The sequence below is a fragment of the Artibeus jamaicensis genome, unplaced genomic scaffold (assembly GCF_021234435.1).
Source record: "Artibeus jamaicensis isolate MK-2021 breed Jamaican fruit bat unplaced genomic scaffold, CSHL_Jam_final scaffold_1019, whole genome shotgun sequence".
Classification (NCBI taxonomy): Eukaryota; Metazoa; Chordata; class Mammalia; order Chiroptera; family Phyllostomidae; genus Artibeus; species Artibeus jamaicensis.
Window position 1 is genome coordinate 24,666,906 of NW_026522025.1, and position 16,522 is coordinate 24,683,427.

The window sequence follows — 16,522 nt, forward strand, 5'->3', positions numbered from 1 at the left end:
TTTTGTTTCCTTTGCCCAAGGAGATATAGCAGAAAAAATACTGTGGTAAAGACTTCTTTTGCAAGTATCCCCCCCCCCCCCCCCCGCCGTGCCACAGACACGCATGAATGAGTAAATATGGCCAAGAGATGCTGGATCTGTTTGGGGATGGAGGAGTGGGCTGTGGCCAGTTTCTCATGGGAGACAATGGCCGGCAGCAGCCAGTTCCTCCAAGGAGAAAAAGGCCCTGAGTGCCCTCATCCATTGCCTTTTATTGAGTTGAAATACACAGGAATACAGGGCGGCAAGGATCAAATAGCAGATAACATTTCAAAGAGATCTGAGGGCTTACTATGAGTCAGTGTCTGTCAGGAAGAGAGTTGCAGAAACTTTGGGAGACATACTCATTTCCTCTCAGATCCTTATCATATGAATGAAAGCACTCTTAGCAGAGCAGATTTCACAGGTTTATCAGCAAGTCTTTGTGATGCCAGATTTTCCCCCAGGGCACGCTCTGGCCAGGCAAGGAGCTGCACCCCTCCCCAACAGGTATTCAGGCTTAAGTGGATTAGAGCCAGGAAGGGCTTCTCCCAGAGAACATGGGGACTCGGGGTTTGTCAAAGCCGGGGGGGGGGGGGTGAGAGTCCATTGCTCTTTGTTGCAGTGCCCTCCCCCTTTCCTTCCATGAAGGCCTCCCAGGTGATCGAGTCTGGCTTAGGTTGCCCCCCACCCCACCCCGGCTATGAGGGGTCTTACCCGTCATTGACTTCCGACCAAGCTTTGGGGGCAGGGAGAGGAACTGAGGCAGCATTTGCTACCAGAGACAGGCTTTGTCTCCTGCGGCTGGCATTCCAAAGGTCGTCTCTCGCCCTTAGCCACATGGGGTAGAGATACAATTCCTAAAACCAGGCAGAGCAGTCTACTACAAAATACTGTGGCGAGAAATGTCCAAGATTTTACTGCCTATGCTTTCTGCTAGGATTTTTATGTTTTCGATTGTAATGTTTAAGTCTTTAATCCATTTTGAGTTTATTCTTGTGTATAGTAGAAGAAGGTGCTAGTTTAATTTTTTTTGCATATCTGACTGATTTTCCCAGCACCATTTATTGAAGAGACTGTCTTTACTCCATTGTACGATACATTCTTGCCTGCTTTGTCAAATGTTAATTGACAATAAAAGCGTGGGTTTATTTCTGACGTCTCTAATTTGTTCCATTTGATCTACATATCTGCTTTTACGCCACTACCATGCCGTTTTATTACCATGGCCTTGTAGTATATAGTCTGATATCAGGTAGCATGATTCTTCCCACTTTGTTCTTGTTTCTCAAGACTGCTCTTGCTATTTGGGGTACTTTCTGGTTCCATATATATTTTTGGAATATTTGCTTTAGTTCTGGGAAACATACCATTGGTATCTTAATAAAAAAATTGCATTCAATCTATAGATTGGTTTGGGTAGTTTGAACATTTTTTTAAAAAATTTTATTTATTTATCTTTAGAGAGGAAGGGAAGGAGAGAAGGAGAGAAACATCAACATGTGGTTGCCGCTTGTGAGTCCCCTGCCGGGAACTGGCCTGCAACCCAGGCATGTACCTTGACTGGGAATTGAACCGTGACCGTGTGGTTCACAGGCCTGAGCTCAATCCACTGAGCCATGCCATCCAGGGCTAAAACATTTTAATGATGCTGATTCTTTCTATCTGTGAACACAGTATATGTTTCCACTTATTCATATTTTCTTCAATTCCTTTCATCAGTGTCTTATAATCTTTTGAGTGTAGGTCTTTTACATCTTTGGTTCTATTTATTCTTAAGTATTTTATTTTTGAATGCAATTATAAATGGAACTGTTTCCTAGTTTTCCTTTATGATAGTTCACTTTTGGTGTATAAAAGTTCAACTGATTTCTGTATATTAATTTTGTATTCTGCTGCTTTATTGAATTCACTTATCAGTTCTATTAGTTTTTGGTGGGATCTTTGAAGTTCTCTATATACAGTGTCATGTCCTCTGCAAATAAAGACAGTTTTACTTCCTCCTTTCCAGTTTGGATGCCTTTTATTTCTTCTTCTTGTCTGATTGCTGTGGCTAGGACTTCCAGTACTATGTTAAATAAGAGAGGTGGAAGAAGACAGTCTGTCTTGTTCCAAATCTTAAGGAGAATGCTTGTAGTATTTGCCCATTGAGTACCATGTTGGCAGTAGATTTGTCATATATGGCCTTTATTATGTTGAGGTACGCTCCCTCTATTCCCACTTTACTGAGAGTTTTTTATCATAAATGGGTGCTGGATTTTATCAAATGCTTTTCCAGCATCTACTGATAAGATCATGTTGTTTTTATCCTTCATTTTGTTTCTGTGGTGAATCATATTTATTGATTTGAGAATGTTATACAAACCTTGATTCCTAGAATAAATCCCACTTGATCATGGTTTGTAACTTTTTGATACATTGCTGTATTCAGTTTGCTAATTTTTTTGAAGATTTTAGTGTCTATCTTCATCAGGGATAATGGTCTATAATTTTTTTCTATGTAGTGTTTTTATCCGGTTTTGAAATGAGGATAATGCTGGCTTTGTAAAATGAATTTGGGAGCTTTCTGTCCTCTTAAATTTTATAAAATAGTTTGAGGAGGAGAGGTGTTAGTTCTTCTCAGAACTTTTGGTAAATTTCATCTGCAGAGCCATCTGGTCCAAGGCTTTTGTTCCTTAGGAGTTTCTTGATTACTGCTTCAATTTCACTAGGTGTAATCTGCCTATTCAGATGATCTAATTGTTCCTGACTTAGTTCTGGAAGATTGTGTGTTTCTAGGAATTTATGTTTTCTCCAGATTGTCCAGTTTGTTGGCATATAAATGTGCATAATATTTTCTTATAACCCTTTTTATTTTCTTGGCGTCACTTGTTATTTCTCTTTTATTTGTGATTTTATTTATTTTGGTCTCTCTTTTTTTTCTTGATTAGTCTGGTTAAAGTGGTTAAAGTTTTGTCACTCTTGTGTATCTTCTCATAGAACCAGCTCTTGGATTCATTGATCTTTTGTATCTTTTTTTTTTAGACTCTCTATCATTTATTTCTGCTCTGGTCTTTTTTATTTCCTTCCTTCTACTCACTTTGGGCTTTGTTTGTTGTTCTTTTTCAAGTTTCTTTAAGTGTAAAGTTAGATTGTTTATTTGAGCTTTTACTTGTTTTTATTTTTTTCTTTTAAAATAGGACTGCAATGCTATGAATTTCCCTCTTAGGATTTCTTTCCCCGTGTCCCACAGATTTTGGATAGTTGTGTCTTCATTTTCATTTGTTTCAAGATATCTTTTGATTTCTTCCTTGATCTCATTGTTGACCCATTCGTTGTTTAATAATACGTTATTTAGCTTCCATGACTTTACTTGTTTTTCAGTGTTCTTTTTGTGATTGATTTTTAGTTTCATAGCATTTTGCTTGATATGATTTCAACCTTCTTAAATTTATTGAGAATTATTTTGTGTCCTAACATGTTGTCCGCCCTAAAAAACACCCCATGTGCATTTGAAAAGTGTGTATATTCTGTTGCTTTGGGGTAAAGTGCTCTGAAGGTATCAATTAAATCCATTTGATCTAGTGGGTCTTTTAAGGCTGCTGTCTTCTTGTTGATTTTCTGTCTGGAAATCTATACATTGAAGTGCACGGGGTGTTAAATTCCCTGACTATGACTGTATTTCTGTGGATCTCTCCCTTTATGTGCATCAAGATTTGCTTCACACATTTAGGTGCTCCCATATGGGTATGCAAATGTTTACTAGGGTCATATCCTCTTGCTGGATTGTTCCCTTTATCATTATGTAGTGTTCTTTTTTTGTCTCTTATTCTAGCCTTGGTTTTAAAGTCTATCTTGTCAGATACAAGTATTACTACCCTGGTTTTTTTCCCCTTCCCATTTGCATAAAATATTTTTTCCACCCCTTTAATTTTAGTCTGTGTGTATCTTTTGGTCTGATTTGTGTCTCTTCGAGGCAGAATATATATGGGTCTTGTTTTCTAATCCTTTCACCTATCCTATGTCTTTTGGTTGGAGCATTTAAGCCATACACATTTAATGTGATTATTAATAGGTACTTATTTAGTGCCATTTTATTGTTAGATTATTTTCCCCTGTTTTTTTTCTTTCTCTTTTTTCTCTTCTTCTTTTTAAAGTGAGTCCTTTAACATTTATTGCAGGAATGGTTTGATGTTAACAAACTCCTTTAGGTTTTTTTTTGTCTGGGAAGCTTCTTATTTCTTTGATTTTAAATGATAGTCTTGCTGGGTTAAGTAGCCTTAGTTGTAGATCCTTGCTTTTCATCACCTCAAATATTTCACATCACTCCCTTCTGGCCTGAAATGTTTCTGTTGAGAAACCAGATGACATTCTAGTTGGTACTCCCTTGCAGGTAATTACCTGCTTTTTTTCTTGTGGCTTTTAGAATTTTCTCCTTGTCTTTAAGCCTTGTCATTTTAGTTATGATGTGCCTCGGTGGAGGTTTTTTTGGGACCAAATTGTTTGGTACCAGATTGTTTGGGACTCTCTGAGCTTCTTGGACTTGTGTGTCTCTTTCTCTTACCAGCTTAGGAAAGTTTTTGGTTATTATTTCTGCAAATAGGTTCTTGATCCCTTGCTCACTCTCTTCTCCTTCTGCTATTCCTGTGAGGTGGATGTTGTTATGCTTCATGCTGTCCCCCAAATTTCTTAAGCTCTCCTCATTTTTTAAAAATTCTTTTTTTGTTGTTGTTTTACTTGGATGTTTTTTTCCTACATTGTCTTACAAATTACTGATTCAATCCTCTGCTTCATAAACTACTATTTATTCCTTCCAGTGTATTATTTATTTCAGATATTGCATTCTTTATTTCTGACTGGTCCTTTTTTACGGTTTTTATGTCCTTTTTTATGCTGTTGAGTACCTTATAATCATTACTCTAATCTCTCTATCTTATGAATTGCTCATCTTCATTTCATCTAGTTCTTTTTCTGGAGAATTCTTTTGTTCTTTTATTTGAGGCCGGTTTCTTTGTCTTCCCATTTTGGCTGCCTCTTTGCGTTTGTTTACATTAGATCTGCAAGACCCTGGTGCAGGTTTAAGTCAAACCCTGACTATGACTGGCCCTGGGCAACCTGTTTGGAGCTATCAGTGATTCACAGCTTGTGGTTTGTTCTGCTGGGTCTGGGTGTGTGCAGAGAGAACCACGATGTGCACCAAAGCTGTCTTTTATCAGCACTAGGCCCTGGGAAGGGTCAGCTAAAGTCTCAGATCTCCTAGTGATCAGCCTCTGCTTGCAGGCTTTCTTTAGAGTTAATCGGTGAATGTCTTCCAGCAGTACTCCTCAGTCACAGGGCTTAAGCTCCATAGGAAGGACAGAGTAATTCCTGTGGGAGGGGCTGTTGCTTCCCTTCAGGCTGACACCATTCAGAGAGCAGCGCTCTGCCTTAGAAAGATGGCTCTTGCAGAATGGGGAATGACTCAGAACAGGCATCCTGGTGGCTGTTCCTTCAGTTCTTTCCCCAGAGCCACCAGGCCCAAACTCTTCTCATGTGTCTTAAGTCTACTCTGCCCTCTCTCTGCCGGAGCCCAGGATAAGTGTCTACAAATGGAATTTTGTGCACTGGCCCTTTGAGTGGCTCTCTGTGTCTCCAGCCATCTCTCCCCAGTGGATATAAACCTTGCTGATTTTCACAGCCATGTGAAATGAACCAGGGTTATTTCCTGGTTTTGGTGCTGTATGCTGAGGAGCCCATCTTGGGGTTAAGATGCCAGACCTCTCAGGGGGAACCCCCAGCCACTAAAATATTCCTCCAGCACTTCAGCTGCTGCCTGTGGGAGCCCAGCCAGCCCTCTTGAACCTCCTTCACTCTCCCTACCAGTCATATTGTGGTGATGTGGCTTCTTTCATTTGTCCACGGCTATAAGGCTTCTCTCCAGCTAGTGTCCAGTTAGTGTTGTCTATTCAGGATGATTTTCCTATAGTTTAGTTGTAATTGCAGTTTGGTCTTGGGAGGAGGTTGGTGCAGCTTCCGTTTACTCCTCTGCCGATTTCCCTCTCCTCATCTCAGGTGCATAATTCTGCAACGTATCATCTGTACACTGTATTATTTGTTCACCACCCCAAGTCAAGTCTCTGTCCTCCCTCTACTGCCCCTTCCCTTAGCAATTACCACGTGTTTTTTCATGTCCATGAGATTTTTTCTCTGTTTTTTCTTTTTTGCTCAATCCTTCTACCCACCCCTTACCTACCACCGCCTGACACAGCTTTATAATCTTGTTCACAATGAAATATTTATGAATTCGGAATTGGTTCCTGAGGCTATCAGACTGCAAATCACAAGCTATTTCTAAGAGGATTCCAAGGGTGCAAACGAGTGATCATGAGCTTATCTATTTAATAACTCTATTAAAAAATTAATTCTTTCATTGGTTTTCTATTGCCTAAAGTACAAAGTGCAACTGCTTTAACATTCTATTAGTTACTTTGGTTGCCTAAAAAGCATCCAGAACAGTGGTTTAAAATTTTTAAAGTTTCATTATGTTTTATGATTTATGAATCAGTGTGCAATTCTATTGATGTAGGCTGGCTTGGATGGAGTTACATGGTCTAGGCTAGACTCATATGTCTAGGAAGGCTGGGCCTTTCTCCACAAGGTCTTTTATCCTCCAGGAGTTTAGCCTGGGTGTCTTACAGGGTTGCAGCAGGATTTCCAGTAGCAAGAGAGGGTAACCCCCTCCCCCAGCTCCACAGTACCTATATTTTTTAAGCCTCTGCCTGTGTCATATTTACCAGTTTTTCATTGGCCCAAACAAATCACATGGGTTCTGGTGCATGTGTACAGAGAGGTCTGATTCACAGGAGTCATTACTGAATGATCTATCACAGCATGCTCTGAGCTGTCATTCTAACCCTGCAATTCCCAAACTGCAGCCTACGTGCCTTGGGATGCTACACAGTGAGAGTGGGTGTCATTGGATGTTTTTTAAATTTTGAGAGAAACATGATTATACTCTATGACTGTTGAACACAATGCCGACTACTACTTTGATGTAGGTCACAGTGTCAACATTATAATGATACATCCTTTTTGATGCTGTTGTATGTATGCAAAGCTGGATTTTTAGTGGTTGCTGCAATGAAAAAAATACTGCTTTTTTAAAAAAAGGTCACTTTTTTATTGTTTCAGATATTGCATGTACTAAAGAATTAATTGTAAAAAAAAAAAAAAAAGGTAGGGTTGCTCAAGGGGCTTAAAACCAAAACTCAAAACCAGCCTGCAAAGCAAATGTTCTTGTCTTAAAATTTTTGCAAATGTTAAATAGATATATTTCATTTCATTCTTATGTCATATTTGATTGCAAAGAGCAGACTTCTTAAGGGAATTCATGAGGTTTAGTGTCCTAGAGAAAGAGAAGATAAGCTCTTGACCTTTTAGCCAGGTGGTGTGGAGATAGAGGGTTTGCTAAATTACTTCATTTCCAATTTCACGCATCACTAGCTGAGCCCAGGAAACTCAGACCATAGAAGGGGTCCCCATTGTATAGGGAAGATACTGCACGCAGTTTAGGCTTATATGATCAGCCTCAGGAAGCAGGACATTTGTCAAGAAGATTGTGAAAAAGAATAGGAAGAGAAGATAGTGATTTGTGTCTTTTAATTTCCCCAAAGGCTTGAAAAGGAGTCATGTTACAAAAATGAGAGTAATAGTAAATACAAAGAGGGGAGATTGACCATTTCCAAGTATGGCGGGCTCTGGAAAGCTCATATCTTGTCCTGCTCACCTGTACCAGCCTGTGAGTATGACCATACAACCTGGCCATATACCAAGGACAGAAGGAGATCTTATGGTTTTGTTTTCTTCTACGGTTCCTAATCCTTATGTTTTATGGACAATGTGACAAAAGCCAGTAAGCCTTACAAAGTCAGCATCTGCTCACCCTGCCCTGACAAGGCAGGTGGACTGCCACTCCAGTAGACTGCAGCCAGTATAGCATGGCTGAGCCATGCAGAGGTGTTACTTGCTTCCTCACCAAACAGAAAGCCCCCAGTGAATAATGGTCATTGTCTTAACATCCACATTAACTTCCCAATGCATGTCAGTGAGCTCCATGAGCTCCTTCCCTCAGTGCCAAGAGGACCCATTGATGCCTCTGTCCTCAGCTATGTGGATATCACCTTAGGGAGAGAAGGAGGGGAAGGAGGCACCTGTCTGAAGGCTAGCATTAGCTACCAGCTCTAATGCAAAATGAAAGTATAAGCCTTTTATTCAAAAAGGGAGAATTTCAACACTGTGACAACAAAGCAGTAATCCAGGTGTGGGGCTATTTTAAGTGTAGGACCCTGTGCCACGACACAGGTCTTGGGCCCATGAAGCCGATCCCACTATAAGCCTACATAGTTTTTTCTCTTAGAGATTCTCAACATTGCCCAAAGAGATTGTTAAATTACCAGATTGGATTAAACTTTAACTGCGTTGGACATATAGTTAATTCTTTCCCCATTAACCAATGAATGGGAGCCTGGGAGAAATGCCAGGTTAGTTTATGGACAATTAAGACATTACCGAGTTGGATGTGAGTTAAATTTGTGGTCCTGCTGTAAAAACATCATGTTTTCCTTCTTGTAGAGGAACTGGTGATCAGAGAGGTTGAGAGGTGGCTCGAGGTCAGCTAGGTGGTTAGTGGTGAAATTGAGGTTTAAACCCAGGTATGACTCCAAACTCAGACTTGTTTCCACTCTTCTGGTGAAGATGATACTATAGTCAAAGCTAAGTCTGAGAAGTTGAATTTTAAAGTGAGATTTCTTTTAAAATGTGCTTGTTTTTGTAAGTGCATGGATGAAAGTACAGCCTTAACAACAATTGAAATGATACTCTCCCCTAGATAGTGTTTTGGAAAATTGGGGGTGTTTGGTTGTCTGAGGGTAGCTATAGGCATTTTATGATCAAAGGGGTATGAGAAAATTGCAATTCACAAGACAGTCCTGCACAAGGAAGAACTGTTTGATGTTCTGCATAATTTTTGAATCCCTGACTAGTCATTCAGAGGTGAAAAACTTGTTTATAAGTCTAGAACCTAATAACATTTTATATATAAACTCATATTTTTTGGTTTAAAAATAGGCTGAGACCTGGCCAGCATGTCTTGATTGGTTGGAGAGTCCTCCTGTGCACTGAAATGTCATGGGTTCGATTCCCAGTCAGGGCATATACTTAGGTTGCTGGTTTTGTTCCTGGTCCGGGCATTAAGGGAGGCAACCGGTCAATGTTTCCCTCTCACATCAATGTTTCTCTCTCTCTCTCCCTCCCTTCCTCCTTCTCTAAAATCAGTAAATTTTTTTTGGATTAGGATTAAAAAAATAGGCCAAATTTTTCATTACTGCAACAACTGTACACTGAAGAAAGAATGAATATACATGATTTGTTTTGAAGTTTACCAAGAGTTGTTTCTCATTTTGGGAAACCACATTACCAAAGGCCAGGCTGCCTTTGGCATTTGAATCACCAATAGTACACAGCCAAATCAGTTTATGTTGGTAAATGTCAAATTCCCATAAACTCCACATGTTGATGCATTGACTGCTTCACTAGTCTCCTCGTATAGCTGTGCCTGAGCCTAGTGGCCTGAACACGATTGTGTTGTAAATTCCATTCATTCTACTGCACCTTTGTGTGGTAGTCAGGGCATTATATTGTGTTCTTAAAAAGTTGTATGTGTTATGGCAGGTTATAATTTTTTTGTTTGAATTCCATTTTAGGACAGTCATTGGGATCAGTAAAGAGCAAATTTGTTTTGGAAAGAAAACCCCTGAGTTATTGATTTTCCCTGAAGGGCTTATTGACTCAGAGATCAATATTACTGGGCCTGATGTGAGTTATTAAATCTTTTAAGAGACTATATTCTGTGTCAGGCATCAAGATACTTGACCTAATTTACCCAGGGAATGAGGCTTGGAAAGTGACCTTTTTATCCCTCAAAGTTAATGTCTGTCCTTTTGGCTGAGCAAAGTTGTATTTTTCATTAGTGGGATCAACCTTGGCAGGAAAAATAATAGAAAAACTCTTTTGATTTAGGTTTTTTGTTTTTTTTTCCTTTTGGGAAAAATATCCCTTGGGAGGTAAAAATGACTGCGTGAGGCATTCACATGGCAACTCAAAGTGCTCCCTGTTACTGTTATGAGGAAACAGGACTAAGGATGGTTTTGGGCAAAATGTCCTAACCTGCCGAGTTTCTTTTCTTAGCTACAGGACTTCCTTTTTGTGGGAGGGAGTGGTTTATTGCCTATTATTAACAATGCTACGTTTGCCAGTAGATGATAAAAATGTTGATAAGGTAAAAATACAATAGTTTACTTTGGGTTTGAGTCTTATGTTCCAGCCAGGGGGCTAGCATGACTCTAGAACGGCTGCTCTACTGGATTTGAGTTGCCCAGCTTCTCAAAGGGAGTGAGTTCTTTGTTCTAGACATTTGGGGTCACTCATTGTCATGATGTCTATTATGGTCAATAGGGAAAAATCTTTCTCTGCCTTCTTTGGGCCCTGTTTCTTCTTGAAACCTCTCCCCCACCCCCACCTTGCTCCAGTGAGACAAGTGTTTCCAAAGGGACTTGCCTCTTAGTCTGTTCTAATCTGGTCTGGGCGATGGGTCAGTCAGGATGAAGGGAAGGGATGGGATAGAAAAATATCTGTGTATCTTTCAGGCAGCATATATACCCCTTAGTGTAAGGAGTTTATTGTACAAAGTTTAAGAGCCCAGTCTCTGGAGCCACACGGCCAGCACTTCCCTCTGGGTTTACAATGAATAGTTGTGTAACTTAAATTCTCTGTGCCTCAGTTTCCTCATCTATAAAATAAAAATTATAATAATATCTAATCCTCAGGATTGTTGTGATAATTAAATATGTTATGTGTATGAATGGGAAGCAGGATGGGGCAGAAGCCTTTTCCTCATGCTGAGACATTTAAACCAAAGAATGTTTTGTTTGTCTCTTTCCTAGTTGTTGCTTTATTGCAGATTGGTTGAACTTAATTGACTTCTTTAATCTTTGGATGGTGAGACTAGGAGAAAAACTGGATAAAAGCAAAGTAGGAGTCATCAGCTTGGGCTTTAGATTTCGAAATTGGGCTCATTGAAATCTGCCCTTCAGGTGGATCTGTCTCAGCCCAGACACATTTCCCAGACCGATAGGAAATGATGGCCTTAGAGAGCATTCATTTTAATGATGAGCACATACAACATTTCAAGTACTGTGCTAAACCCAGTGGATACACTGATGACTGGCACAGACAAGGTGGGGTGACAGACCATAAGCAAACACATAAAAAGTAAACAAGATAACTGCATGTGGTATACATACTTTGAATACAATAAACTCAAATTGCTATCTTAGTTGGATGGGTCAGAGAAGGCCCAATCACCCTTGAGCTATGTGGTGAATTTAAACATTTAGGGGAAAAACATTGGAGGTACAGTGAACAGCAAATATAGATTAAGTCTGGTTATCTATCTTGAGTGAGCTTTGACAGTGTGACTTTCAAGGAATTTGCTCATTTTATTAACAGGAATAGAATTTTTCATAATATTCTTTTTCTATCTGTAGGGTCTGTAATGATATCTTCTCTTTCATTCCTGATATTTTGTAATTTGTGTCTTCTTTTCTTGATCAACCTGGCTAAGGAGTTCACAAATGTTATTGATCTTAAGAATCAGCCTTTTGTTCAATTGACTTTTTTTCATACTCCTTTTCTTTTCTAAATTTTATTGATTTCTGCTGTTATCCTTATCCTTTTGTTCTTTCTGCTTATTATGGGTTTTCTGCTTCCTTTTTTGCTTTCTGCTTACATTACTCATTTTTTCATAGTTTCTCAAAGCAGAAACTTAGGTAATTAATTTGAGAATTTTCTTATGTTTTAACAAAAGCATTTAATGCTCCAAATTTCCTTCCAAATTCTGTTTTAGCTGCATCCCACAAATTTTGATATGCTGTGTTTTCGTTCTCATTCAGAATTTTTGCTTAAAAGCCAGGTATCTGGAAACAGATGGTTTCATTGCTAGGAGTTACTCTTTTGCTAGGATTTTATTGTGGAGAATAGAGTTAATTGCAAGCTTTCACATTATTTCCTAGTCTCTCTGCCAGGCAGATAGAGAGAAGGATCGGGGCAGGGCTGCTTTCCTTTTTTGCCTCACCAGTGTTTCTTCTTAATCTCCCGTGGTGGTTCCTTCTCTTCTCCCTGGCCTCTTCAGGTTGGAAAGCTCGCTTAGTCATCAACTCTCTTCTCTTCTCTATCTATACTCACCCTTGGAGATCTCATGCAGTCATGTCATTTGAAATACCATCTACCTGGCAATGGTGCTCCCATTTTTATGTTTAGCCCAGAACTCCTGGTGTTCCCTTGTAAATTTGCTCCAGCCTCAGCTGCCTTATCCGCTGATGGCTACTTTATTCTTCTAGTTGATTAGGCTAAAATTTTGGAGGCAACTTTAGTTTTTTAAAAAATATATTTTATTTATTTTTAGAGAGGGGAAGTGAGGGAGAAAGAAGGAGAGAAACATCAATGTGTGGTTGCCTCATGGACACCCTTACTGGGAACCTGGCCTGCAACCCAGGAATGTACCTAGACTGGAAACTGAATTGGCGACCCTTTGATTTGCAAGCCAGGGATCAATCCACTGCACCACACCAGCCAGGGCTAATTTTTAAAAAAATAACCTGCATTCAACTTATAAGCAAATCCTGTTGGCTTTGCCCCCAAAATACATCTAAAATCTGACCCCTACTAACTGCCTCCACTGCTACCACTGTGGTACAAAACTCTATCATCTTTCCTTCAGGTCACTGTCAAAGCTTCCAAACTGTTCTTTCTGTGTCTTACTATTTACTCCACAGTCATTCTCAGCACTGTAGTCAGAGTGATCCTGTAGGGGACTGGTTTGTAGGGGACTGTAGGCCTGGCAAATGCGACTCAGCATGATCTTTTCAAAATTGAAGTTGTACATGTCACTCTTTTGTTCAAAAGCCATTGAAGGGTTCCAATTTCACTCAGAGTAAAAACCAAAGACTTCACAATGCCTACAAAGTCTTGCATCATCTGGACCCTTGTATCTTTTCTGACCTTGTCATCAATTGCTTTCCTTTTTTCACACTCCACACCAGCCATGCTGGCCTTCTTGCCAGACCTCTGACATGCCAGGTGGGTTCCTACCTTAGAACCTTTGCTCTCGCTGTACCTCCTTTCTGGAATGCTTTTCTCTTTGACACCAATGTGGCTCTTTCCTACATGTCTTTCAGGTCTTTGGTTAAATCTCACTTTCTCAGTGAGGGCTATCCTGACCACTCGATTTTAATATTGCAACTTGCTCCTTATCTCTATCACTGGCACTTCCATTTCCTTTCTTCTGCTCTATTTTTTCCTGATAATGTCATTAATTTTCCAATATACCATGTAATTTATTTAGTTATCATAATTATTGTTTCTGATCTGTCTTTTTATACTGGGATAGAAACTTCAAAAGGATAGGAGATTGCTTTTTCGTTTGTGTCCTTAGTCTTGAGAGTTTGACACATAGGGAGATCATCAATAAATTTTATGGAATGAATGTGTGATTTATCCATGGAAGCTGAACCTATTGCTGATATAATCAAATCAGGATTCTCTTAGCCAGAAAGAAGGGAGAATAGCTGTTGGATGGGCAGTTAATGATACCTAGCATGGTTTCTAAGGTGCACATGTACACATTGGGGAAAATTGGGTTATGGACCGATTGAGGAGTTTTTTGAGCCTTTTCCCCAAATCTGGTGTACAAATTAGACAGAAGCTAAATTTTAGTTCTTGAACTTATTTCATTTTTAACAAGAAGAACAGTAGGTCATTTTATGGATTGCATGAAAAAGTGCTAGAATTGAAATAATTTATCTTGCACAGATGCCATATTACCAGAGATGGAGTGATGTAGGGAGGGAATATGTATTAAGACACTTGGTTCCTGGCACGTGGGAAACACTCAGCAAGTATCTGCTGGATTTTTCCCAGGGCTATTTTTACCCGTAAAAGTAATCAGAAGAATATATAATAGAATATATGGAGTATATCAGAGAAACTTACTATTGGAAAGGATTGGAGAGATGTACATTCTCTTTACTTTCCTTCACTGATGAGTAAAAATGATGTAGATAAGCTGAAATCTGCCTTTCTTTAAAGTTTACCCTTTGGCACATCAGATCAAATCTATTCACTTTTACACGTGAGATCTTTTCAAATATTGGAAGGTGGCCTTTGGGTCTTTAGTTCTGCAAAGTAAACATTCTCAGTTTCTTATCTAGATTAGTTTCAAGAATCGTCACTATCTCAGTCATCTTGTTTTGGATGAAATACAATTTTACAATGCAGTTTTAAAAAGTTAGTGGCTGAAGTGGTTCACCATGCTCCTTATCGAATCTGATAAAATGAAATTCTTTGAATGAGGCGTTAGATTGTATGCATTAGTAAGAATTCTTGAATTACAAAAGATCCAGTTTAAATCAGTTTACCAAAAAAGTAAATACGTGAATACATAAGTGTTTGTTTTGGCCTGGCAAATGTGACTCAGCTCTGTATGGAAAACTTACAGAAGTGAAGTGGTAGGCAGGAGCCAGGCCTTCAAACCGAGTTTTCCCGTGGGAATCAGGCCTAGAAAATACATACAGATTGTTACGGCTTGCTCTTGCTAAAAATCCCTCACCCTGGTCTAAAGCAACAAATGTATATTGTTTATGCTCAAGGTAACTTCCAAAGCCTGTATGAGCTCTCCCAAAGACAGAGCTAATCAGCTCATTGCCATTCCCTTCTGCATGTTATTTTCATTTTCTTGATTGTACCTAAAATGTAGACAATAATGTTCTATGTAATAGATAATAAATTCTCTGATGTAAGACCCCAGGAAAACAATAAAAGCCTGTCTAGGCAAGGGTTGGGGCACTCCCCTCTTGAGGGAGTGGCCAAGGCACCCATAGGCACTCTCCCCTTGAGAGAGTAGTTGTGCCTGTTCCCTTTTTCCACACAGGATTTTCGCCTGTGCATTCATTCTCCCTGTAAGTCACAACAGTCAGACTGCTGGCCAGGGCCCGCCACACATAGGTAAGTAAACAAAGTAAGTGAGGGGAGGAAGTATATTGACTCACAATGAGAAAGTCAGAAGTAAGTCTATCTCTAGGTAGAGCTGGAGATCCAGGTGCTCAAATAATATCTGTACTTGGTCTTCATTGCTTAGCTTTGTTTTTCTTTGCTTTTTTTTTTTCTCACTCCAAGGCAGGCTTTCTGCAAATATTTCTTCTTAGAAGCTCCAGGTTTACATCTGACTAAATTAGTAACTCTATTCAGTGCTAAGTACAGAATTCTGGAGAAAAGCCAACTTTTAATGGAAGAGAAAGACACTTTGCTGATCTTCCAGAATGTAGATTCTGTCATAAGGGAATTTTTTATTTTTTTCATAAAGAAAATGATTTCAGAGCAGTATGACTTGCTATAACTGGCTCCACATTGGCTTTTAGTAACAGCTAACAGCATTTTCTTCATTCATATTTACAGGTTCTTGTCTTCTGAAATAGGAATTAATTTAGACTTAGAAACTTGAATCCCTTTAAATCAACTATTTAAACCATACCTTTTATAATCTGACCACTTGCCTTGACATTCTAGTTCCACATCAAAGAACTTCATATTCTGGTTCTTTGGTCTTAAGAAATAGAGAATAAATCAACTTAATTTTACACTATGGCCTGGCTGGTGTGGCTCAGTGGATTGAGCATGGGCCTGTGAAGCAAAGGGTCACTGGTTCAATTCCCAGTCAGGGCACATGCCTGGATTGTAGGCCAGGTCCCTGGTGCAGGGGAGCACATGAAAGACAACTACACACTGATGTTTCTCTCCCTGTCTTCCTCCCTTATTCTTCTCTGCCTAAAAATAAATAAAGAAAAATCTTTAAAAAAAACTATGAAGAAAGCTTTATTATAGGGTCACATGTAGCAGTGAGGAAGAAAGGGAGCTCACAGAACAGAAGAGTGGATTTCAAGGAGGTTGGTGGTGTCTATGAACGGGTCCTAAGCAGCAGGAATATGTGGATCTTTCTTGTAGTATCATATCAGCTTTTGACTCAGTCAATTGTGCCTCTGATCTGAGACTATTTTTGATGTCTTTTGAAAAATAATAAAAAAGCATTATTAATGTATAATTGGCCTATGATAAATTATATGTATTTAGTTAGGATATACAATTCAATAACTTTTAACATGTTACACCTGTAAGCCATTACCACTGTCAAGACAATGAGTGTATTTATCTTGCCTGAGAGGTTCCTCATGCTCATCTGTCCTCCTCCTCCTCTCTGCCTTCACCTCGCCCTCACCTCACCCTCTACAGCCCTGTCTGTCACTGTAAATTAGTTTGCAGTAAATTAGGCCTGTATATGATTAGAATCATAGTATTTGCCTTTCTCATTATTGCCACTCAGGATACATATTTTGAGATTCATTCATGTTATTATGTATATCAACAGTTTATTGCTTTT